General features: G+C 41.1%; 1 protein-coding gene across 3 annotated transcripts in view; it reads right to left on the bottom strand.

The window, feature by feature from the left end:
• The window catches only part of CYSLTR2 (cysteinyl leukotriene receptor 2), a 50,979-nt gene that overhangs the window by 16,335 nt on the left and 9,048 nt on the right, over nt 1-25,596 (bottom strand). The gene's annotated exons all lie outside the window — the stretch shown is intronic.

Here is a 25,596-nt window from a genome sequence, read left to right as displayed (position 1 = left end):
TAGAAGAATGAATCTGCATATTTTTCCCATCACTCAGTCAATGTTTTCCTGTTTGCAGGCACAAAATTCCAGTGCAGAGTTTCACTCCTTTCACGCCAAGAGATATTTAGTAAAAATGGATCTGTCAAAAAACCAGATGGGATTACGTTCATTGAAGATTTTAGCACTGTATGTCTTCAACACAGCAGCTTAGCCTACTAACACATATCTATTTCTAGAGACTGAAATTACGAAGCCTACATTCATTTTCTGTGCAACCCAGGAAAAAGCAGCATCCAATGTTAGTAGCTCATCTGCTGTCAGCCATAAGGCTGGATAGATGGGAAGATGAAAGTGACAGCTGCATGAAGAAGAGGAAGAAGCAGGGGCAATTTTAAGAGGAATTATTCAGAAAGGAAAAGCACAGAAGGTTTTCAAGCTGTTTCTTTTGCAACACTAGTAATCACATCTTTTTTAATTGCTTGTGGTCCTTTCTTAACTGTTTGCTGTTCCTCATTAATATACTGATGAGGGCAGAGGAACGTTAAAATATAGCTGGAATGGGAAAAAACATCTAATGTTATGTCTATGTAAAATAAATTGTTCTTTTTCAAGTATGGAGGACTAAAATTGTAAACTTTTTTTGCCAGCCTCTCCAAATGTGGCTGTGGGCCTTGGGAAGAATTGATTGTCTCCAAAAGCTGTGGAGCCGATGACAGCTGGGAGCATTAGTGCTCTTCCTGGAGGATAGTCGATCCAAACCTCACCTCTGAAAAGACTGAACGGGAGCAGGAGAAAACACCAAATATATTTCTAAAGCCTTCATCTAAAGCCTATTGCAGTCATTGGAAAGAATAGTACCTTATTGGATTAAAACCTAAGTAAGACAGCCTCAGAAACTGTGACTGGAAAAAAATAACTTTTTTTTCTTTTCAACTAGCTAAAAGCATTTCAGATCTAACACGTGCAAGGTTGTCAGTGTGCCAGGTATATTCTACTTCTCTGTGTAGCCTACCTTTCTAAACCTTTCTCTCTCTACTTCTGCAGCCATTTCTCTACCTAGCAGTAACCTCCATGAACCTGAAGTGACTTTCTGCTTGCATTACACATTTTGATAATTTCACAGTCTGCAGGTATAACCTTTCTTAGTTCTGGTTTGCGTGTTAGGCATTACAGGATTGCAAACTGATGGGAAAATGAAAGTACAGAATTTGAAGGACTTGGCAATGAATCTAGTTGTCTCTACCTTAAGATTTGGTCTCTTAAAGACTTGTCGTTTGTATCTGTTGCCACATGTATGCAATTCTACAGTTCCTCATGCACACAGCTTTGTGTTTTGGTCTGTGTTTACCCCATATTAAATGTTCAGTGAATCCTGTGTTATGCTGTTGAACTCTCCCTTCATACAAATATAGAAACTCAAAGCAAAACAAGCTTCCTTTCTTCTCTTTTTACTGACTTTTTTACCATAACCCTGACCCAACAGCTGGATAAAAACAAACAATGTTCTAAAATCGGAATGACTACATCTAGGGACTCTGTATCTTATCTCCAATGGCTAAACACCACTGTAAGATACAGCCTGCAAGTCCTTCCACATAAACTCCAACTAGCACCAAACCCACTTTCATATCAATGCAATCATCGCTAATACTTAGCAAAAACATTATCACAGACAACAATGTGCCTCACTGCAGTTCCATTCCCTAACCCCAGCATCTTCATGAAATTATCTGTTTTTACTATAGTCCCTTAGTCCCATCCATTTCTAGTGCTATTTCATGCTGGGGGCTGGGGGTGGGGGGGTGTGTGTTGTGTATGCCCATGTACAACAGGTGCAAGTGCAGCTGCATGTATGCATTTATATGCACGCACTCACGGAAGTGCATTCAGATGAAAAACTTAGAGAGAACCCATTTGTATGCATGTGTATTTGTAATATAAATGTACATATATGTACACATGCTCGATGAAAAGGTTGAACTCAAGCGTCAAGGCTAAATTGTGTTGGCCAGAATTTAAAGAGCCATGGGAATAAGTGTGGTGGGACAGAAGTCCGCCACTCTTTTCACCTGAGGCTGCCAGAGGTCCATTTCCGCAGACTATGTAGGAGGTTCTTCCTCCAGGCACTAGCTGCAGCAGACACAAAAAATAAGTTTACATTTTTGTCCTCAATCTGGATTTTAATGATGTTACTTCAGATAAAACTCAGATGGGGTTAGATCTCAGTGGCTACATTTTCTATTCTATTGGCTTTGGGAAATAGTTTAGGGTATTGTGTGCTGTTTGATACTTTTTAAACTGTATTTTGAAATATCATATAGTCTATATATGTGATTTTGAAGAAGATAATAACATGACCTTTTGTCCCAGTTTTTTACTTAAAATTTTAGGGAAATATCTAAGTGCATGTGATGGGTCATAAATAGGTTGCAAAAAATGTCCCTTTATAAATGAAATTTCCAGCCTTGAAAATTGCTTGGATTACATATTTCTTTTGTAATTAGTTCACAACTAGTATCCCCCCAGATAAAAATGAGAATTAATTTAAGCTCAACTTTGCCACAGACCAATGCTTCTGTGACATGACTTAGTGAAACCCTCTTTATGGGCATATACTGAAATAAGACTTACTGACCAGGGCAGGATGCAGTGGTGACAAGGGTGAGAGAGGGAGGGGGAAGTTCTGCAGCAGTGGGTTCCTCCACTGTTGTTACAGGACTGGGATCATTCAGTGCTAAGGGGAACCCATCACCCATATATGCCACCCTGCCGTGCACTGGGGAAGCTGCCGTGCTGAGCTGATTAATGCAATCATTGCCCTTTACTTTAAATGTTAAAGTCTGAACTCTGTGTTTCTTTGCAGAAGGCAAGAGAAGCCCACGGTGTGCTGTCACCCCACATGTGCCCAAGCACTAAGCTGAGGGGCACCTCAGCACCTATCTTTGTGGTTGGTTGTCACCAGGTGACCGTGTTCACCAGCAGAACTAGTGCTTGGGACCAGTCTGGAAAGGTCTGAGCAGCCAGACATGGGCTGGCTATGCAACCAGATGACTGTCAGTCAAGCTTGTATGGGGTTTTACAGCAAAATAGCTCACTCCATCTTGATTAAACTACCTCACATTTTGCTTTCAGAGTCCTCAGTGCAATGAGGACAAGCTGGGCAGAGGCTAACTGGTCTTTTGCTGCAGGAAGAATATAAAAGGAAATAATTCAGGTTTTTTTGGCAGAGATGCTTCTTTGACTTTGTTGTTGCTGCTACAAGACCAAAGCTGTAATTCTCTTGAAATCCAGAGCATGCCACCAGACAAGAATTAGCGCAATGGTTTTAGTTTTATGTAACGTTCCCAATACCCTGTGACTGAGTGCTTCAGAAGAGAATAAACAAAATGAAGTAAGCTGTTTGTTCAGCATGTTCCAACACCCATCCATCTGCTTCCCTTTGTACTTGCAGTCCCTCAGCCACAACTTTTCTTATCTGCTACTGTCAAAAATATGACTCATTTTTCACATAATAGACTGCGGAAAAGTAGAGAAAAGAAGTTTTTATACATAATAAAGCTTTCTCTTGCCCAGGATCTCCTGCATCAGCTCTTATTTTACTTCTCATTAAAAAGAATGACACAATGAAAATGTACTTTTTCTAGCCCTAGTTATCTGCAGTAGGACTCACTCTCTATGCCACAATTAGCTCTGCTTGACTCTTCACAGAACCAGGCAAATGAAGCTTTGGTATAGCTAATTTTACGATAAGGATTTTGTCAAATTCCCAGACCATGAGGGGGCTAAGTGTTAGTATGGTTGACAAAATTAGTGTATGGTAAATGGAAGGAAGTCTCGTCCTCTCTACCCAGGCATCTTATAAGCTCATCTAACACTCTTTCATGGCTGCAAAGCAGAAGCCTGTGGGGACACTGGCCAAAACATCTGCCAGCGTGGCTCTGTCAGGTTTTGAGTCCGTGTAGTGCCACTATAAAAACCATATCCCCAAGGAGACAAAGTGGCTCCCATGATAAGAGTCTGTGTAGTCTGCCCTACTGGCAACATCTTCAGTAACCATCCCTTTTCCATGGCATCGTGCTGTACTTTGCTAGTAACAAGGCTGATACTGGATTCCTGGGTTACGGTTGTGTTTGCCTGGCACGTTGCTCCTCACTCTTGCTTTCCACATGCTAGTGGAAAGCAATGGTTCTAACAATGCCTCACCTGACTGATACGCAAGAGGCAAAACACACAGCAGGCCATCAGCAGATTGCCATTTCAGATGAAATCTCACATCTTTTTTCACACAAATCTCATGCTTTCCCACAATGAGACCCTCATATTGATGAGAACATCACTTGCCAAGCAGATGGGGGGAGGGACCCAGCAAACCTAGAGCTCCCCTCCCAAGTCTGATGGAACCCCTGACCCACACATGTGGCGTGTGTGGCATCGTGCTGGGGTGAGGAACGCTCTTACGAGTGTAAATGACCTCTAGTCAGCTGGAGGATGCCTCTGACCAGCAAACTGATCTTTTGCTTTTCTCAGTACTGATTTTTCTTTGTTGCTACAATCACTAGTACCTATGCACAGGACAGGAGTGAGACTGAGGCCCATCGCATCTGTTTGAGATGCTCAAACTTTGCCAAGTTATTTTGTGATGCTAAAGTTATTACAGAAAGTCACAAGTTTATGTAAAGAGAAAACAAAATAAAGTTAATACACTTTAAAATCAAGGCAACTATTTACCTTTTGGATCTTAACATGACTTGATAGAACTACATGACACAGTTTCTAAAAAATATCACTCTGAGAAAAGCTCCAAGGAACACCACCTTTAATATATCTTTTGCACTTCATTTTCTCTATTCTACACTTTAATTTCCTAGGCATCTCTTAGGTGCATTCAGCAAGATAGTAAATACAAGTCCCATGAGCTAACTAAATTACTTCTAGCAAATTTCCATCAGCACTTATATTGTATTAGCATCATTAAATTACAGATTAAATATTTCATTTCACCACTAATCAAAGGCAATTCTAGCAAATAACCCAAATGTTCTAATTTAACAATGGTATCATGTCTTACTTTCTTTTTTTAATAATTGAGCATGGTCACTCTAACCTCTGTAGGTAATAGAGTAGTTTCTACGTATCAGTATAGCAGCACTGTTCCCTTCTGTCAAGCAAACTTCCTAGGTCCAAGTATCCTCTGCTTGCATCTCTGCAAAGCTTACATACTTCAGTAGACTCAGCAGCATTATGTACAATATCCTCCAGATATATCCCTAGAAAATTCCACTTCCCTTTGACAGGCAATCCTGAAAACATCTGTTAGTGTAAGCAAATTGGCTGTGGGAACTGCATACTCCCACTTTAGGGATGTTTTCTGGTTTTCATTTTTCTTCTCTCTAGTGCACAGATCCATCACTTGTATTGCTGAAACATAATAGCGCTAAAGTGCTAAAATTAGCCAAAAGCTGAAAGTACGATTTTTCTGTGTCAAGCGTTTGCAAACGGGTGATAGAGGCTCTTTTCTGTTTGATATAGCAAATAGTAGTAAAGCTTCAGCATAATAAATCATAGCCACATCTAGGATTTACATCTATAAAGACACCGTTCAAATTATGTTTGACTGTTTCTTGAGATACAGTACATGACGGTTGCAGGCCATAGCCGTAGAAACATAACTTCATGCATCTATTCAATGGAAAAAAGAACAAAAAAAGGAACTAGTGTTGAAGAGCTGGCCAATGTGTATCAACACATTGGGTGACCATCAGGCCACGCTTATGTCCACCAGCAACTTGAGAGACCACAGCTAGAAAGCAGTGACTGGCTTGGTAGTGCACAACAGTAGCCGCCTTTTAATTACATAGAGTGATAAGCTATACAATAAGAATTAGACTTGCATCTCAGTCACTTGTGTGTGCCTAGGGAAAAGCTCTTTCTGGTGTCAGAGATGAAAATATAAGAGTTGATATATCCAATATACTGCTGTCAGTTGGCTGTTTAAAAAAAAAAAAAAAAACAACCTTATCCTGAAGGCCACGTTTTGGAAGATCAAACCTACAGATGTACACACGCGTTGTTCACATCATCACAAGAGAAAATCAGATGCCAAGAAAGGCCACACAAAATCAGCCAAAATGCTCACTTTGCCTGGCACCCTGCCTGTGACAAGGATCAATCAAGGACGCCTGTGGAGCAGTTCAATAAAAAGTCAAGTATGTAGTGATGTTACCCCAGAATAGTCTTTCAGCTGTCAACAATTCTTGCTTAAGGATTTGCTGCAGGAGAACTGCCTGGAGAATTAATAACCCTTGATGTGTTTGCCTTCAATGAATTTGCCCATGTCAACCTTTGGCAACCACAACATCCTGCAGTGAAGAGTACCTTTGCAAAAGTACACACCATGGAAAATATTTGCTGCAGAATTAGATCATGTACATTAGACATACGTACATACGTACATTAGAACTAACTGCATGAAAATCACATCCTTTCATCTTTTTTGAACCTGCTGCCTGCTATGTTTCTGGCACTCCTTACTTGTTGTATTGAAAAAGAGCAGGAAAAAATTGTTTCTTCCTATGTATGAAGAAAAGGTTGCCTGATTCAGAAGGAGTATCTACCTAGGCCAGCATCCTATCTCTGACAGGGGCTGACAGAGAACAGGAACAAGGCAAACTTACACAGTACTTCCCCTTAGTATTCTGCCACCTTGCAACTATTTTTAGCAGAGATAATTTCTTTTGTTTATTCTGAATCTGGCTCCTACTGACTTCATTTGATGGCCTCTTGATCCTGGATGGAAAAAAGCAGTGCATTTGGAAGACAACATAGAACTTTCTGGCATTACCCTAGGTGAAAGGTTTCCTTTTCTTTCCAAACTCGATGTGAACACAGTCAATGTGTATTCACCCTTTCCAGGCCGTGGTTTTGTAAACCTTTGCCACATACCTGTGTTATTTCTCTGCCAGGCTGAAGAGTCCCAGCCTACACACTCATTCCGTGTACGGAAGCTGGGTTGCACACCTTGGTCATTTTTAACCCTAAGCCTTATCTGATTTAATATCCACTGAGCAGGGGCAATCAAAGGTGCACAGAATGTAAAAACACTGGTGTATTATAGATCTACAGAGTGGTATAGTAACAGGGGTGTTTTGTCTGCTCCTGAACATTAAGCTGAGGTCTTCAATACAATAGGCTCCCATTTTTTGAGAGATAGCAGTCAGCTCAGATTCCCCCATCTTATTTATAAAGGTAAAATTGATGGACAAGGAGGCTTCTGATGTGCATCATTTTGCATCTGTCTCTACTAAATTTCATGTGTCATTTAATTGCTCTGTTATTCATACTCACATGGTTTTGCAGTTCTTCAAAGTCAGCCCTCATCTTTGCAATTCTGCAGACTAGCCAAGTATTCTGCTTATCGTCTTCAAATTTTAACTCCTCACTTTTTACCTTATTTTCTAGATTATTTAATTATGTGGAATGGTAAGGGCCCATCAAACACCTCTGAAACACACCAGTAGCAACCTCTTTTAGCTTGAAAAATTGTTCATTTGCTTCTACTCTCTCTCCTGATTATCCACACAAGGATCTTCCCTTCTGTCCAATAGCTGCTCAATTGCTTTAAAGATCCTTTTAGATTTAGATTCTTTAATATCTTTTGATCATTGCCAGGAATGCTGAATCCAGATCCCCTTTATTCACAGGATTTTTCATACAGAGGACTCTGATACACTGTGTGGCCTCTGAAAGCCATCCCTGGGACCTTCTCAAATACAGGGACGAGGAGGTTCTGACAGCAATTACTAATGGCTCTGTGTATTTAAGATTTGAGATGAGCAGTAAACACTAGTAGCATTTACAGTGGAAAAAACTGTAAACCTTAGATGTTACTCACCAGAGATCTGACAAATAGAGATCCCTGGGAAGACCGTCTCTGAAACAACTGTTTTAAGAAATTCAGACTACAATTATGAGTGAAATAATACATGCCCAGAGATGTTCTCAGACACCAGAAATGTTCCCAGACGTCTACATTTAACCCCATGGTTAAATGGTTAAAACAATCTGGTACTGGGAGTGCCAGCCTGTGCTCTCCCAGTCTCCATGCTTGATTTGGAAGTTACCAGCATTATTACAACGGGTCATTTAGAAAAGACAGAGGGTCAGAAAGATTGAATAGGTGAAAGTTTTGCAATATGGACCTAGGCTGTTCAGTTCAATGTGGGAGAATGATTCAGCACACTTATTACTAGTATAGCTGTACACATGGGAATTGCAACAGATCCAGGAAATGAGCTGAAGAATAGAATGACTAAAATCTATTAGAGCAGACTCATCTCTGCCAATTCAGAGATTCAGGACAAGAGTTGAAGCACGATCTGGTTGGTAAACAGCAGATTTCTGAGTAAATAAAAAATGAGTTCATGAGAAAAAAGGCAGATCTGGATTGAGGGAAAGGCTCTTTGGCCACAAAAGCTATTTGGGGGGTGTGCTGGTTTTGGCTGGGATAGTGTTATTTTTTTTCCTAGGAGCTAGTATGGGGCTGTGTTTTGGATTTGTGCTGGAAACAGTGTTGATAACACAGGGTGGTTTTATTACTGCTGAGCAGGGCTTACACACAGTCAAGGCCTTTTCTGCTCCTCACCCCACCCCACCAGCGAGTGGGCTCTGGGGGTGCAAACAAGTTGGGAGGGGACACGGCTGGGAGAGCTGACCCCAAGTGACCAAAGGGATATCCCATACTGTATGCTGTCATGCTCAGTATATAAAGCTGGAGGAAGAAGAAGGAAGGGGTACATTCAGAGTGATGGCCTTTGTCTTCCCAAGTAACCATTACACTTGTTGGAGCCCTGCTTTCCTGGAAATGGCTGAACACCTGCCTGCCCATGGGAGGGAGTGAAGTAATTCCTTGTTTTGCTTTACCTATTAAACTGTCTTTATCTCAACCACGAGTTTTCTCACTTTTACTCTTCTGATTCTCTCTCCCATCCTACTTGGCTGGATTAAGTGAGTGGCTCCATGGTTAGTTGCCAGCTGGGGTTAAACCATGACAGGCTGGCTCCTGAAGCAGGGAAAAGATATTGAAAAATATACCAACAATTGCCTACCGAGCAAAGACACCAACACTAAGTGTAAGGAACCAAGCATTCCTATTTTCAGTATAAATATCTTGCCCAAGGAGTAGATTACAAAGAGATTTTACAAAACCACTCCCAATTTGGCAGGGCACGCGTACTGATTCAGCAGAAACTGGGGTTGAAACATTTCTGTTTAAGGCAAAAGTAAGAACAACTATATGGGGATGTCCAAGAGAAGAGAGACTCTGCCAAATGAGTTGCTTTTGTGGGAGATGTTACTAAATTGTACCTCAAATCAATGCTGATGTATGAATTAGCCAGTGAGTCCCTGTTCCTTTTTACCCTCAGTGCAATGAACGTGCAGGGAACACCATCAGGGCTATGACCTTGCTTGATTACATTGCAGCTGAGAAAACAACAATATCAGAATACCAACAGACAATATTCCAGTTAATGTAAAGGGAGCCTGTTTACAGTTTGTTTCTTGTGATGCACAAACACTTACCTGTTGGCATGGGGGCTGCTTGGAGTCTAGTTAAAGAATAATTTGCCTAAGCCAAGGTAACCTATGAAGTAACCTATGGGGTGAGTAAGGTATCCCAGAAGTACCAGCAAAAAGTGCACAAAGGAAAGTGATGGCTAGTCTTACAACCCACCCATCTTTGGCTCTCCAGTCTGAAAGACCAAGTATTTTATTTATGTAACCTTCATTTTGACTCCAGAGCAAGGCCTGAATATTGTCTTTGTGGCTGCATCTCTGCCAGGTGATGGAGTGATATTTCACCAATCAGGGTATCTGCACAAACCCAGGTTTACAAGGTGCAAATGGCTTTCTTACAGAAATTATTGTAAAACTCCCAAAAAAAGATTAAGGACCAGCCTGAGTTATTCTAGAGTGCATTTGACTGCAAGGAGCTGGGCTACTATGCTAAATCAAATCTTTATCTATTGAAATCCACCTGGATGTTTTGTTTGAAGGCTGGTTGTCCCTAGCAACTTATTAGCAAAAGCAAAAAAAAGCCTTCAGGAAATGGCTTAATGACTTTGGTCTAAGCAATCAGAAAGCTAAAACTCTACAGACACCTAGCATATGCACGGCCAAATAGGAAAGATTCTCTTTTTAAGGCAAAATTACTCACCTATGCAGTAACAGAGGTTCTTTGAAATGAATCAATATGCATTCATTTCTGGTACGCATGATCATCATGGCCTCACCAATGAGAAAACCATGAAAGTGAATAAAAGGTAAGGTTATTAATTTTGAAATAAGTTTGGCCTGTTGTCTCATTATGATCATATGCCAGAAGAAAGTAATGTTTAGGGCACTTCGTAGAGCTTGCCTTTCCAGTCTGCCAGTGGAAGGAACTTCTACTAAGCAGTCGTCTTCATAAAGGGATAGACAAGAAGCCTGGAAAATATAAAGAAATAGCTAAAATATATCTAGAAGAATTTTCACTTAGAGCACTTCCCACACTCTGGTGTATTGGTAACAGCACTGCCTCCCTGAAGTGTCCAAGGAGATGAAGATTGCAAAATACAGAAGTGTTAGTTAAGGCAAAGGGACATTGATTCTCAAATGCAGTATTTTCTTTTTAAATGTATGTGCTTCTGGTTATTAACTATGCGTAAATTATATGGCACCTTAAATAGCCCCTCCATTACCATTCTGTTGCACGTAATTGTTATACAGCACCAGCACGTCTGCTCCCAAGCCATCACAGTGAGACTTGAGGACAATGTCCCAAAGGTTCGTTACATGTTTGTTCTCTCTCCTTGCCAGGTGCTAATGAAGAGCGATGGGCTTTGCTAGTTTTATTGCAGGTGAGAGATTATATGTCAAGGATGATCTGAGAGGTGAAAGTCCCTGACTGTCAGAAGTGACAGAGACTTCAAGCCAGTACTTTCTACTAGTGTCAGAAAGGAGCCCAGGAGTGCTGCAGCCCCCTGAACTGAAGAGCCCAGCAGAGTTGCAGTGATCCAAAGAAACTAGACTGCGGCAGTTCAATTCTAAAGGGCCAAAAATGTGTATGGTGGACTTCTTAATTCGGTGCTCCTCACATTTCAAGTCTCCAGTTCAGTAATATCTCCATGTAGACAGAGGGAAAAAAATCTAAGAAACAAGTCTCCGTGCTGATTTGAGCAAAGAACTAGAAGCACGATTAGAATTTCAGGAGATGCATTTTAGTGTACCTGCAGCTTTATGAACCAGAAAAATAAACATATGCAGAGACTGCATTAAAAAATACTTTGACACCCTCTACAGGAACCAGAAATAAAAACGAAAATAATTTGTACCTGCAGTTATTTCTGATTAATTGAACAGACAGACCTAAAGTGGTTTTGGATTACTCAGGTAGTCCTGAGAAGTCTCATTTTCCTAACCTGGTCAATAAGTCTATTATAGCCTAGTAGCTATTACATGTTTTGGTTTTGTCTCAGAAAAGATGTTGACTTGAAGAATACAAAACTTCCTCACCTTTCCGCTTGTCATTGTATACTTCTTCTTTCTCAGTTTTAAGAGTGTATTGTTACCATCATGCAATTTCTCAAGAATTTTATAATGTCAGTCTTTGAAAGTAAATTTAGTCCAAGCTATCCATCCTATATCTAAAAGTCAGGTGTGCATCTTGTCCAACATCTACTAACACCATTGACAAAAAGCAGGTACAACTTCCGAGTAAAATTCTAATCCCTAACTTATTTTGGAAGTGCTGGGAAGGGCTTACTCCATCTCCATTAGCTCATATTGTACGACATCATTGTTTTCACCAAGGTGGCTTCCTGTTGTCACAGAAGAAGAGAGAACAAGTGCAGCTGGCCATGAGATAAAGCAGGCTTCACAGCCAAATCACCAGCACAATAAGGACTTCTTCCGGAATGGAGCAAAGGCCTGAACACCGTCTTCCACAGAAGGAGCTTACGAGCCTCAGACAAAAGCAGCACAACGTGGGAGCACTCACAGACACTACAGACCGCTCAGCTAGGCTATGGGAAAGGGGGAATGACTATCCTTGGAGATTTATACTTGGGTGTGAGGAAGGAGCAGGATAGGATTTGGGAGCTCTTATGAGTCAGGATGCAAGACACACATAGTCAAGCAACACACATTTTACTTCTGCTTCTGCTGCTGGGCTTAACACCTTTGGTCTCCTTACTCACAGACACTGCAGGCAAAGCCATGGCTCTCACAGGCAGCCTCCTGAGAAAGCCCTACAGAAACCACACAAGCCTCTGCACACAGTCTGGCATCCTCAGTCACTGAGTGCACAAGGGGAGCCTGCCCAGGGCAATTCGGCAGGATACAGGTAATACCAAGAGAAGCTTTGATGCCTACGGCCCTGCAGACCTCACTGTGCCCCTGGCCCATGGCACAATGAGGCTCCCAAAAAAGAGATGCACTCTTCCCCGCATGCCCAGATGGGACATGCAGGAGAAGTCAGACACCCATACACCCAACCCACACTCCTGGGGGAAATCATCAGGGCAAAATCAGGGCTTCTTGTTAATATTGTTGTTCTTCGGGTTTTCTCCCTCCACGTGCCCTCTAAATCTGACCATGTGCTGCAATACTCTGTGCCCCAAAGGCCTGTCTGGGCTGCCCCTGCCAAGATGTGGGGAGGGTGATGACACATGTTCAAGCCAGGACAGGCTGTGGCTGTGAAGAGCAGCTACTCAAGAATAAAATCTCTTCAGGCATATACCTGTTGCAAGGTAAACTTGAGTCCCTTGGCACTGAAGCAGCACTGAGGCAGGAGATGTCCTGGCAGAGTGGTGCAAGGTCTAGGCAAGACCAGATGTGCCAGCTGTGTCCTGCCTGAAAAGTCTGTCCTTGCCAGCAGCAATGGGGAGCTCAGCCTTCCCAGTGTGCAGCAGCACTGGGACAGCAGTGATGGGGCAAGGTTTGGTCTGGGGTACTGCTGACAGTGTGGTACTAGTGTAAATACACCCAGAATGCCTGCACATGCAGCCACAGTGCCCACAAGCTTAAATACCTCACATCATAAAATTAGATAATCCGTTAGCCACAAACCTCCTCCCCCTTCTTGTAGCTGGCTTTAATTGCTTTTCTTAACAGATTTCATGTAATATAAGCCACAGGATGGTAAAACCTCTATTAGACAGACTCGTTCATAGTGAAACTTCAGTTCATCTTTGAAAAGGTCAGACTTCTCCCTTGTGTGTTTGAAAAAAGGAGTGATCGTGTTACAAAAATACTAAAAATACCTGAAGACTGACTTGGAATTGCTTCTCCAAGAGGTGTCAGTCTGCTTGCAAAGTGAATTGGTCTTGTGTGAATAGGGAAAGCAGAATTTCAGGCATGCTGGTTCTTGCACTACCTCTTAATGAGTTCTTTGGATGCCTATTTGTCATATAATTTTACCATTTGCTATCTGATTAAGGGTTTTTTAACCTTTCCGGTAAGCTACTGAATTCTGCGTAAGCTGTGGGTGTGAGTATTCTTTGATCTCCATTTATGTGTACAGACTTTGCTGAAGTCCCTGCCAGTTCCTGTTAAAGGAAGAAAGCAAGTCATTACCTGTAGAGTGGTTCATATGACACTTGGCATTCATCTGGATTAAACCAGTACCTTTTGTTTACTGAAGTGGCTTCAGCAATAAAATCCATCAATGAAGCCATTTTCATTCTGAACTCAAAAATTCCTTCTATATACACATGTATTCTCTCTATATGTAATATAAACGAAAGGAGAGACCAGGGAGTCTTGTTATGCGATTGAAGCATGTGGGCTAGCTGTGCAGTGTCACTGCAGGATGGCAGAAGACTGCATTTTCTCCATGTCCAGAGAGGTGCATGTGCAGTTTTATTTGCAGGGTCTGTAGCTGATGGCTTACATCATCTATAATGCTGAAAGTTACTTTAGGAAGAAACAAACAAACAAACAAAAAAAAAACACAGGAGAGGGGGAAAGTAAAAACTCTCTGAGTAACTGGGCAGGAAGAGCAGTGAAGGGGACCCAGATGAGCATCCTCCTCCGGGTCTCCTATCTACTGCAGTGAGCCGCAGCGATGATGGTTGTGTTATTTCCCAACAGCTACACATGCTTTGTTGGGACTCACTTGAACAACCTACTACTTGTTCCCACTCGTGGTGCTCTTAGTGCTGATGGGAATATGTCTATTAGGTGCAAACATTGCACATTTACTGGTTGCTAAGTTTCTGTGCACGTATATTATTGAACAATATTTATTCAGTATTTAAATTACTTCTGTCTGCTTTATTACAAACTGTATTTTGTAAACCAAAAATCTACAAAATGAGAGGTAAGAAACAAGGGAAGTAAGGTGTCCATCTCACGCTAGTGGTAATTGTTTCCCGTGAAAACCCATCATAACAATACCTGGGTTTGCAGGTCCAAAGCCATGAAGAGAGCACGAAAAATGACAAGAGCATGAGCCAACAAGGGAAAACCACTGCTTTAGAAGCTTTGGAATATGCTCAACACTGGTTTTTTTTTGAAACAACAGCTTCGGTGAGAGGTTGCAGAGCTGTGAGTAAAAGGCAGGCTCCAGGGCTGCAGATGGCAGGCCCTCAGCATTACCAACACTGTGGTACTGAGGTGTTGAAGGTGCAGGGCAACACTCACCTAGAAGCCAGCCAGAAGAGTGTCAGGTCCAGGCCACTGACACCTACTGCAGCAACACCACCTCCTCCCTGCGCCACCCAGGTACCTGCTTGCTGCTGAAACAAATCTCAGCATCAAAACAGTGAGTCACAGACAGATGTTTTCATTTCAAGGTTGCCAGTGGGGAATGAGCTCCTGAAGGAAATCGCAGTGATATCAACTGTGATTAACCTTTAGGTATGCTGCAAAACCCTCCTTCTTTCAGCACTGTCACTTGAAAGACCAGAAAATCACAGTTCTACTGAGGGCACTTGGGTTTTTGAACGACACATGCTGTAGAAAATTTTGTGACAAACCTGGATTTTGACCAGCAGAACAAAAATATGTTAGCCAGGGCAGGTAGACCAATAGAAAAGTTGGTCCAGACTTTACAAAGCAACATCACCCTTTTAATAAAAATATTATTAAAAAGTAGCTCTTTTCAGCTAACAGCTCCTTTTCTTGGGTCTTTGCATGATGCATCTGAAAGTAAAGCCATCAGTTCCTTTTTAAACACCTGGAGTACAAGAAAACTCATTTCTTCATAACCAGAGACATAAGTCCTGCAGGAAGAATCAACTGACATTAGGCAGTAAACAGTTTTAAAGTTACAGTGGCACATTAGAAGACAAACTGGACTGTACCAGCTACATGTGAAAGGCACCACAAAACGTTTTTTGTAGGGAGGTTAACCAAGCAGAGTCCCTGATTTCTTACTTACACATGAACTGGGATGCCTGAGTACACACAGGCTCCATTCTGCTCTTTGAGAGTGTGTATTACTACAGGGCTGCTCTCCTGAGGGCCCAGGAGCACAGAAAAATTAGAGTAATATCACTAATCTTCTTTCATATTTCACACAAACTGGCATGCTCCCTATAACAATAATAAAGAATAAAACAGGTGTAAAAGAAATACTAAAAAAAGGAACATCTGTAAAAAGCATCCTGTGCCATAAAGTCAAGCTGTGTGAAAAATAATAGCAGTTGGCAAAAGTTAGCAGAAAGGAATGCAAAGCTGGGTTTTGTCAAATACCTACTGCAGTGGTTTACACAAGCAGTCATTAAGACAAAATTGTGAAAATAAGATCCACGAAGAGAAAGCAGTCGTCTCAGTAATGAGACACTGGCGCCATCTAGAAGAGGAAAAAAAAAACCACACCAAACAAAAGTAAAGTGGCACATAAAAAGCAGCTCAGCCTGGTTTACAAAGTGTAAAAGGGCATTTCTCATCTGCAGTATTTTTATGAACTACAAGGACACATTTAAATGAGGAGTGTTCTCCATTTTTTCCAATCCTCAATGATAATAAAAATACTTAGAAATGTTTTTATCCTGTTTTTATTAATATGTTTCATATGATTTAGTCCCTGAATGAGGTCCCCCCCATGAAGTGGGGATTCTTAGGGCTTAGGCAGCTGCTGCTCACACTCTCCCTGTTTGCGAGGGCCATTGCGCATAGCTGACAGAAGTGCCCTGAATTACAGTGCAGTGTGTGACTGTGGTTTGCTGCTGGGCAGCCTTCGGAGGGAGAAAATGATGGGGTTTTCCTTCCTTTGCCACATGCAATACACCATTTAGGGCAGATAAGGAACTGTTTCCAGATGGGAGAGCAAAGGTGGGAGAACCGCACTGGTCTTCCTGGCATGTTGAGAAGTAACTCTACATGACACCCCTATTGAAGTCTGGGATCCATGAACATTTTGGATATTATGAAACCTTGTATTTCGACATGACAGTCACCACTCAGGTGCATATTGGGCACGCGGGGTCTCTCCCCATTACTTAGGAGAGAGATGCTGCATGGCATTAGTGTATCACAGAGATACAACAGCTGCAGCTTGTTCTCTCTGCTAACAGAGCAATACAGGAGAAAGGCTGGGCCAGGTGAGCTCAAACTAGCCTGATCATCAGGAACCAGAGGATTAGCTATCTGGGATAACTTATTAGCTGGGAATTCCCATCTGCGACACCATTTCTTGAAAGTATCTACCTGAGCTGTGTTTCTACACACACGTCCCTAATTTTGCAGTCCTCTCTTCTCTTTCATGACACATTTTGTTAAAGACAGAAGAACTGACTGCTCTTCTTAGCTCCACCTTCAGTAAAGAAACCTTCCTGTCCTTTCACTATAAAGGACTACTCAAGGGCATGAGACTTCAGCAGATGACCTCTCTCAGGAAAGGATCTTCACTAAGGTTTAAACTCCATCTGACATCTGCTTGAGTCAAATTACTCTTGGTTTGATTCTTTTTCTTTTGTTTGCTTGAGTCAACAAAGTTCATACCTTTGGCAGAAATTCTCTAGCATGTTTCCACAGGACTAAACAGGCCATGATTTTTGAGCTCAAAACATGCCTGCACATCCCAGTTGCTCTGAGAGTAATTCTTCCACCAAAACTAACTCAAAAAATGGAAAGAGAAAACATAAGACATAAATGTTTTATTATCTATTGTTCATTCCAATAGAGAGCATCCAGACAAGATGGTCCTAAACAGGGAGAACTTTCACATGCCCATTCAACAGAGGGCTTATATATGATTTGTATGCCTGCTTCATTCATGGGGGAGCCAGCAAAACTCATAGCAGAAGCCTTAAGCAAGGTCATTTCATAGGCCATATCATAGAATTAGTTAGTGAAAAAACAAGGGTCATTTTTACCATCAATATGGGAGGATCTGAGTGAAAGTATGAAAGATGCATCTGTCTCTGTGGCTTCCAAATTATTGACTTGATAAGGCTGTGGTCTTGAGCTGCATGCTGCTGACCGTGTCAGTTGGTCATTGCTGTGGTGCCAACAGTGCAGCTTGAGAGGCCAACATGGCTGAGAGCTTACTTCAGTTTAAGGGAAGTATTAATGACCTATCTTTGAAACAGAGGAAGGTATCTGTTGGATAAAAGGCAATAAAGTTTTGTGATTTATTGATTTCTCAGCATGGATGGATTTAGAGAGAGATCATAATGTTTGATACGGAGGCTGTGATAAGGCATTTGAGAGTTGGGGTGGCTGCTGCACCAGCAGCTCTGACAAGGTATGCGTAAGGTCACCAGAACCTTTCAAAATTGGCATAGCAATGCTATGCTATAATGACATACATATAAATGAACTAATGCTAGACCAATGGGACACGGAAATAGATTGTACTATAAATTAGATTATTTGGGCTTTAAAAGGCAATGACCAAGGAATACTTTTGGAAATGTTCATTGCCTCTACATCTGCTGTTTCTCTTCTTCTGGCCAGAAGAGCAGGTTGTGAGCATGGAAAACATAATAAGCTAATACAAAGTTGCTCTTTGTGATTTTTTTTTTTTTTAATTTCAGCAATTATTAACTCTACCTCTTGATTTCTGTTTAACTAAACTTATGGCTTCAGTGTTACATTCTTAGGGTAAGTGATCCAAATCATTCCTAGCTAAAATAAAATAACCCATGTTTATTGGGGCTATGTCCAAACTCAGTCAAATCAGATGGAAATCTGTGTGTTTGATTCCAAGAGAAGTGGGATTAGTTTAGAATCCAGAAGTGGACTCCAGACTTTCTGGCCTCTAAAGTTTCAAAACATTCAGAGTTGAGTCAAGATGTCAATATGGAAAACTTGAAATGTAGGAAAGTTGGCAGTCGTGTTTGATTCTACCTCTGAACTTTGAAGGCTGGCATGTTTTTTTCCCTGTGGTAAGTGTAAGTAATAGCACTCATGGCACAACACAAAGCCCAAAGGACCAATATTTTAATGAGGTCAGGCTTTTCTTTGGATGAGAAACCTACAAGCAAAGCCAAATGCTACAGGAAAAACTACTGCAAGTGGAAGGTAATTTATCTGAACCAGTCCCACCACAGTGCTGGAGCTGACCTACACACTGCTGGATGCGCTACCTTTCAGGCGTAGCTTCAAACAGGAGGCAAGATGGTTACTCATTGCCAAGACATCTTCCTTAAGGAGATTCCTGTAAAGAGCTATTCCTGGGAGACCCTTCCACCAGACTGAGGTAGCTTAGCAAGGGAAGGTCCCTGATGTGGCTCGGGGGAATGAAAGCCCAGACTGAAGTAGCTGGAGAAGCAAAGGGGGCCAAGATGAAGGGAGACCGGGAGCAGTGGCACCTGGACTAATAGAAATTGTAAGCTGGACTGATGAATGAGGCAAGGGAAGGAGAAGATAGCTGTGCCTTTCAGCTGACGGAATGCTGCTGTGGAGAAGGAAACTGCCCTTTCCAGGACAGCAGTACACTGCGAGGTCCTGGGCTGGTTGCCTACACCGGACCTGTCACTGGGGCTCACAAAGTGCATTTTTCTGGGCTTGTCCTGAATACCACGAGCTGATCCAGAGATCATGTATCTACACAGAGCTACAGCCAAAGGCAATGAGGGCGCCCTCTTAATCTATATATAATGCAAAGTATACTGAAATAAAAATTAGCAGATATTTTTAAATGTTACTCAGGGTCTCAGCTCTCAACAGATAAATTAGAGTTGTGTTATCCCCTCATATTAGAGGATCTTGAAGAAAAGTTATGATTTGTAAAGCATTCAGTAATATGTATCATGGCACATCACATAGGGAAATTAAGCATTGCTTTGAGAAGAGGAGCAGAACAAGGTGCTGTAAACAAGGCTTATGGATCAGCTTTATTTCACCTAACTTTAAACACTAACTTAAGGTGTATGATCCAGGCTCTTCTTCACCTTAGGCTCCCTGAGAAAGAAACACTTCCAGAAACTAAGTCAGATTTTACACTGAACTGAAAAACCCTGAAGAAGTGCTAATGTCTCTCCACTGACTCTAGAGGGAGCCTTGGACAACTGTCCCCTAATTTCAGTGCCAGTAAACCAGGCCAAAGGCTAAAGACTAATGCAGGATAAAACAAACTGCTGAGGAGCAACTCTTGAACAATCAGCACTCTTCCTCTTTGTGCAGATTAAGGCACAAATTATTTGGAGCAAAAATAGCCAGGGAACAGATAGCTAAAGACTGTATTATAACATGTCTGTACAAAGGGGAGGAATTAAGGTTGTCTGTGTAATTTTTTTCTGGCATTTTCTAACTTCTGAGAGCTTGGGTCCAAAGCCTTCATGCTCTTTTAGCATAGCTTGGTGTGCAAGATGTGTAGATAGCTCTCATTTATTCAGGATATCTCTGTCTCTGGATCTAAAAGCACCAGTCTCAGCTTCTTGGCCAAAATGGTAATCAAAGACCAGTAATAGTACTTTATCTTTTCTGTTTTTGTTACCTTTCCAGTTTCTATTTTTGGTTTTGGTTGGATACACAATTTCTTTCACCTTCAGAAATACCCAATGAATCTGGGAGTTAGGTTTTAGATCGTGCAGTCTGTTATTTAAAACACAGTTTGCATGTATATATATATATGTACACACAAACACACAAGTATATTGCAATACACAGTATGTTTAGGAGGAGCATTAAGTAATCAAAACATACCTGAAGTGATCAGTATTTTTTAGGGGAAATAATAATATCTCTGCCATGACTGGATTCTGGTTTTTCTTTAGATTGTGTGAGAGGAAGGGATGTGGCTTCAACAGCCTCCTTCCTCCCTGTTCTGCTCCTCCATTAAAGGGAACCTAGGTACTCCTTTGTATGGCTGAAAAAGAGGTTACAGACAACCCTCCTAATTCAAGTATAGGCCATTTCTGGAAAGGATGTAGAGTACATCACTAAAAGGTGACACTGAGCAGCTTCAAAGCAAGCTTTCACAGGAGCCACAGAAAAGTTCAGTCTGCAGCAGTATCTCACAGCAAAATGCCTTTGGCCAGAGCTGCTGATGAGGTACCACTTCTCATCTTCCCCTTTTCCTGCAGCTCTGGGTGGAAAAGCTACATCACAGCATATCCGGAAGATGCATAATTATATATGGAAATATTATTTATAGAGTATAATTATGTAAGTGTCACTGCCTTTGGCATGAATTGCCAAAGCATCATTCTTCCTGTAGTCCTCTCTACTAAGGGAATTAGCTGCTGCAATGATTTACACACTTGAGTATGAAAGTTTGAGTTAAATCTTTGAGTTACTGATGTTATTTTAGGAAAACAGCCATGTTATACTAAGATATTTTGGTGAAGTTTCACAGGAATAAAATATACTTTAGGAAAGATGCTTTTGCTCCCATTTTCAACACCTCCTATCGCATACAAGCAAACACAGTTACAAGTTACAGCTGACAACACCCAGAGATTGGTATAGCAAACAGTGCCGTGTTTCACAAAGCAAACACGACATGCACGGTGTCATGCAACCTACCTGTCTTATGCTGTCTCTCATGCTTTTTCAGGAACACAATGGAAATTATCAAATTACTTGTCCAACACCACCACTGTACCTTTTTTGCAAACTACAGGTAATTAATTACAGGTAATCTAGAATATGATCTAGAATCAATTATATACTTCAGTAAGCTTCAGTAAAATTAAGGCTGCCTTCTTCCTTTACTTAATTTTCCAAATCTAGATCCATCCATGGTCTGTCAAAATTTGTCTCCACAGTCTAACTACTGCATAGTTTGTGGCCAGAAGTCAAACTTTTAAACCATTTTGCCCCAACTCAGTAATTTCTTCCTCTGCAGTAGCTCTAAGTGTGGGCACTGCTCTCTTGTTTTCTGTCACTTCAGAATGAATATCTTATTACATCCATGAGCTTATTCCATTTATATATAGTATTGGCTAAGGTCACAGGAAATGTTCAATGTGCCTTTTAATTCTAAGTGGTAACTCCCATCTAAACAGTATCTTGCTCTGAATTCCAAGAAAACTGGAAGACACTATTATAGTAACATTTCAAAATTACAGTTTGGTAGTACTATTACTGAAATAGAATTCCTGCTAGTTCCAAATTGTGCATAACTTACAATACTTCTAGTTTTACTTACATTACATGCTTTCTTTATAGTAAAAGGAGGTAAGCAGGCATGCCTAAGGCAGTGTATCTATCTAACCTATTTTAGACATTTAAAGAGGAATCATTCCCCAACACCACTCTCCCTCTCTAGTGACTCTATATCACAACTAGGTCAGACATAGGCATTGATACCACACTGTCTGATTTGATCAGAAGGATACTACCCAAAAGATTTAGCTCAAAAAGTCAGTATAGGAAAAGCTTATACCTAAATGAAAATAAGGGTTTGATTGGGCCTATACAACCTGCTGAGAGCACAGGTAGAGCGTGGGTGCAGAGCCCAAGAGACAGGAACCAGTTGCTGTTGACAGGACTGCTCCTGACTGCAAGGACACAATGAGCTCCCTTTTTTCTCCTAGGTGCCACAGCTGCTCAGATGTGTGATCCCATGAGGCATGCCTTTCCATCCTTCCCTGCCTATTTGTTCAGCAGCATAAACAGCTTTATCACTCACACATCATGGCCCAAAATCCAGGAAAGCCAGAAAGGCTATTATGGCCATGGTCTTATTTTTCTTTATATTGGTTCATGGTCCTTGCAGGAAGAAACCATGACCTCTCTTGGACTATCTGGAGGAGTTTAACAGTAAAAAATTATCTCCATGTTCTTACACCCTATGTTGCTAAATTCAAACCAGGTATTGGTTTCAGAGCTCCCGAGAATCATCACCAGTTGAAAACCTTTTCCTCACAAAGCAAATGTATCTGGTCTGAGTTTTAGGCCCAATTAAAAATTTAAAAAGCAAAGCTCTCAGCAGCAGCCAAAATAAATTCTCCCCCTGTGACCACTCTTGCCTGCAACTCGTCAGTGTTTATTCCTAATCATATTTTCACACATTGTACTATCTCTTCTTTTGTAGAAACATACAGAAACCATGTCAACTAACACTTTCCAACAACCCATATTTTTCCTGCATTATGACACATATAGTTTAATAGATGCATCTCTGCAGGCAAAGGAACTATCAGTGAAATTGCTCACAGTAATAGTATGCCCTGCAAGCATGGTTAGAGCTTTTGCTGTTTGACTTGCAGGTGGGCGTTCGGAGCTGATGTGTGTTGATAAAGGAAGACAACAGAGGCAGAAGGTGGACAGCCACCAGGCAGACTCCCAACACTCCCAACCTATTTTTCTATGTTCAGTCATCTGACGCAATCAGAAACCAATCCTAATTGCACTGTTACACTGGCTTAATGACCATTTTTGTCATTGGGATGAAAAAAAGCATAGAGTCCTGGGTGTTACCAGCATATATCCATTATATTTGAAGTGACTGGGCCTAGTATCTTGGGCATACATGCCATAAAAAATTATTTTTCACTGGCAGGGGGCCTGTGAGACCAGAGATGATGAAATACCATGTATCTGATCTACTTTGCTATGAACAAATAAAGGTATAAATAACATGTCATTCTCTTGCCTACCAAACCTGACATCCCTAAGAGAGAGCAGGTTCACAACAAAATTGAAAGCAGCAACTTCCTAATTCTTTAGTTCACTCTCAACACATCCAATATTAGTCTGCAGCTGCTTTAATTTGTAGTAAGAAACCAATGTCAGTTGTACATTGCAGGAGTGGGACACATTTCTGCCATTCCCTGAATTAAAAATGCCAGCACGAAGAGGTGTTGAATTTGGAATTTTTCTGCAAAATCTTTCCGCTATTTTAAATAGACTAACCCACACTAACTCTTTCTTCTAAATTTGCCTTAGGATCTCTTTCCTAATCCAGAAGACGTAAGTTTTGAGGTCTGAAACCTATTCAGCAAGAGGGACACAGCACACTGTCTTCTTTGGCTCACTGCAAGTTTGGATCTCCATCAGTTCAAACAGAACTATCTGCCTTACAACTTGTGGTTCAAAACATATGAGGCTGTGATGACTGAAGTAATTACAATATAGGAAACAGTCTGAAAAAAACACTTATTTCCATTTATTTAAAAAAAAACAAGTTTTTGTGTTTAAAAATATTTTAAGTGCTCATAGAAAAGAACAATAGAAAAAATGATAGTTGACCTTCAAAGTTTAGCAGCACTATTTGAGAAATTATGTTGCTGCTACCTAACAAATAACTCAGTCCACCCCGATACTAGATTATGAATTTGTAAAAAAATCAGTTTCATGGTTGTATATGTGGTGACAATTAATAAATATTATTTTTTAATATTATTTGACTCTTCCAATTGCCTCAAATTGTAAAGTGGTAATTCCAAATATCTAATTTTCACAGCCAAGACAAGGTAAAGAATGTTCTATGAGAATATGAGCATTAATAACTTTTCTCCAGGAAAAGAGGCCAAAACGTTGCTGTGATCATATTAGAGGAAGCACAAAGGCAGACAAGTATCTGATAAGCCACAAACTCAATTGTCCTGCTGTGGGATCACAGCTATATTGCTCCTCAGAAGACCAAATTCTTTTCAAGTGCAACTAGAAACTGGAAATGTCTCCATCAGGACACAAATGAGAAAGAAAACAGCATTACAGTATTCATGGAACCATAATATTCCATAATATGGTCCATAATACTGCTTGGCTAACAAAAAAAACATGGAATGATTTCATGGCTTTGAGGTTACAATCTGATTTAGACATCAGAGTTGTTTAGAAACTGCAAAGTTTGATTTCAGTTAAAGATAAATATGTCATATGTTCTCTCAAACCTCTAAATCTTCTTAATTCTTCTGAAGATAGATTTTAATCTTTCTGAAGATGGGTTCTAAAGATATCCCAGAACACGTTATGCTATGATACCACGAGTGCCACAGGTTGCAGGGTTTGGAAAATGGTAGTTTATACATATTGCATGTACTATGTTAACAGCAGGCTAATAACAGGTAAAGCCAAGTGGAAAACAAGAGCTCTATTAAGGGAAAAGACTCAAGTTTCGTAGGAAACAGAAGATGATTTGGACGTTTCTCTGGTATTTTTTAACAAGTTGCCAGAGCTTTGCCTCTTCCAAATGGAGTCTATTTGTGTAGAAACAGTAGTACTCATGATAGGGGTTGGAATACTCTGTATTAGGAGCACAGTGTCTTCTAAAGACACCCTGGCTCAAGCCTCAAATGTGGCCTATGGCAGAGCAGATCTGTCTTTGAAATCTTGCAGAGAGACCATGCACAGCTGTACTCCCAGGCTCACATGTTCTTACTGACGCTAACCTCCTCAGAATCAATGCTCTGCACACAAAAAGCAGGGGGGTACAAAAGGGTGGAAAAGAGCAGGTGAAGCCATGTTCTCAAGGAAAAAACGCTTTCAAATTTATCACAGGAACAAGGTGAAACCTGGGACTGAGTTACTGATGCCTCCCCAGCAGAATGCAGTTGCAGCCAGCCCCATTCTAGAAAAGCTAGTTACAGTTTTGAGAGGGGAACTGCTTATCCAGTTTGGGTTAGAGCCTGAGCCCCAGAGCAGAGGTGCAGGTGTGCCCATTTGAAGATCTGTAGGTAGCTCACCCCATGTTTTGGCATGGAGCGGCTCCCACAACCAGGCTCACATGGATCACCCCACAAGCAGAACCTCCAGACTAGGGGATCATGATAAGGCTTTCAGCATTCACCATAAGACCTTCAGCACCCAACATCTGAATTTTCAGAGGTTTTTACCCTGTGCATGGATGTGTGCCTGTGCTTGGCGCTTCTCCAGACAGCAATAGGTTTCTATACAGGGCAGAACAAGCCTGGGAGTTCTTCCATCTCATACAAAAGATGCAGCTAAAATTACTGCATTTGTGCAAAAGGAGTTTTCATTTCAGATAATTGGCATTTTGTGATGACAGCCACTTTGGTGAAAAGTTCTTGGCTGTCTCTAATTTTCATAGAAAACTTTACTGAAAGTTTTTTGCTTCTAGTTTGTGTTTCATTCTCTCTTTTCCATATACACTTGTGTAACATTCAAGCTCAAAGGGGCCACAATCCCACTTGAGGCTTCTATGTGTGAATAAATGTAACACTAATTCTGGTGCATACAAAGTGTGTATCATTATCTGTCACAGAAAGAGCAGCC

Source organism: Phalacrocorax carbo, chromosome 1, assembly GCF_963921805.1.
Source record: "Phalacrocorax carbo chromosome 1, bPhaCar2.1, whole genome shotgun sequence".
NCBI lineage: Eukaryota > Metazoa > Chordata > Aves > Suliformes > Phalacrocoracidae > Phalacrocorax > Phalacrocorax carbo.
Note: the sequence above shows the minus strand (reverse complement) of the source record. Positions and strands in the feature narration are given on the sequence as shown.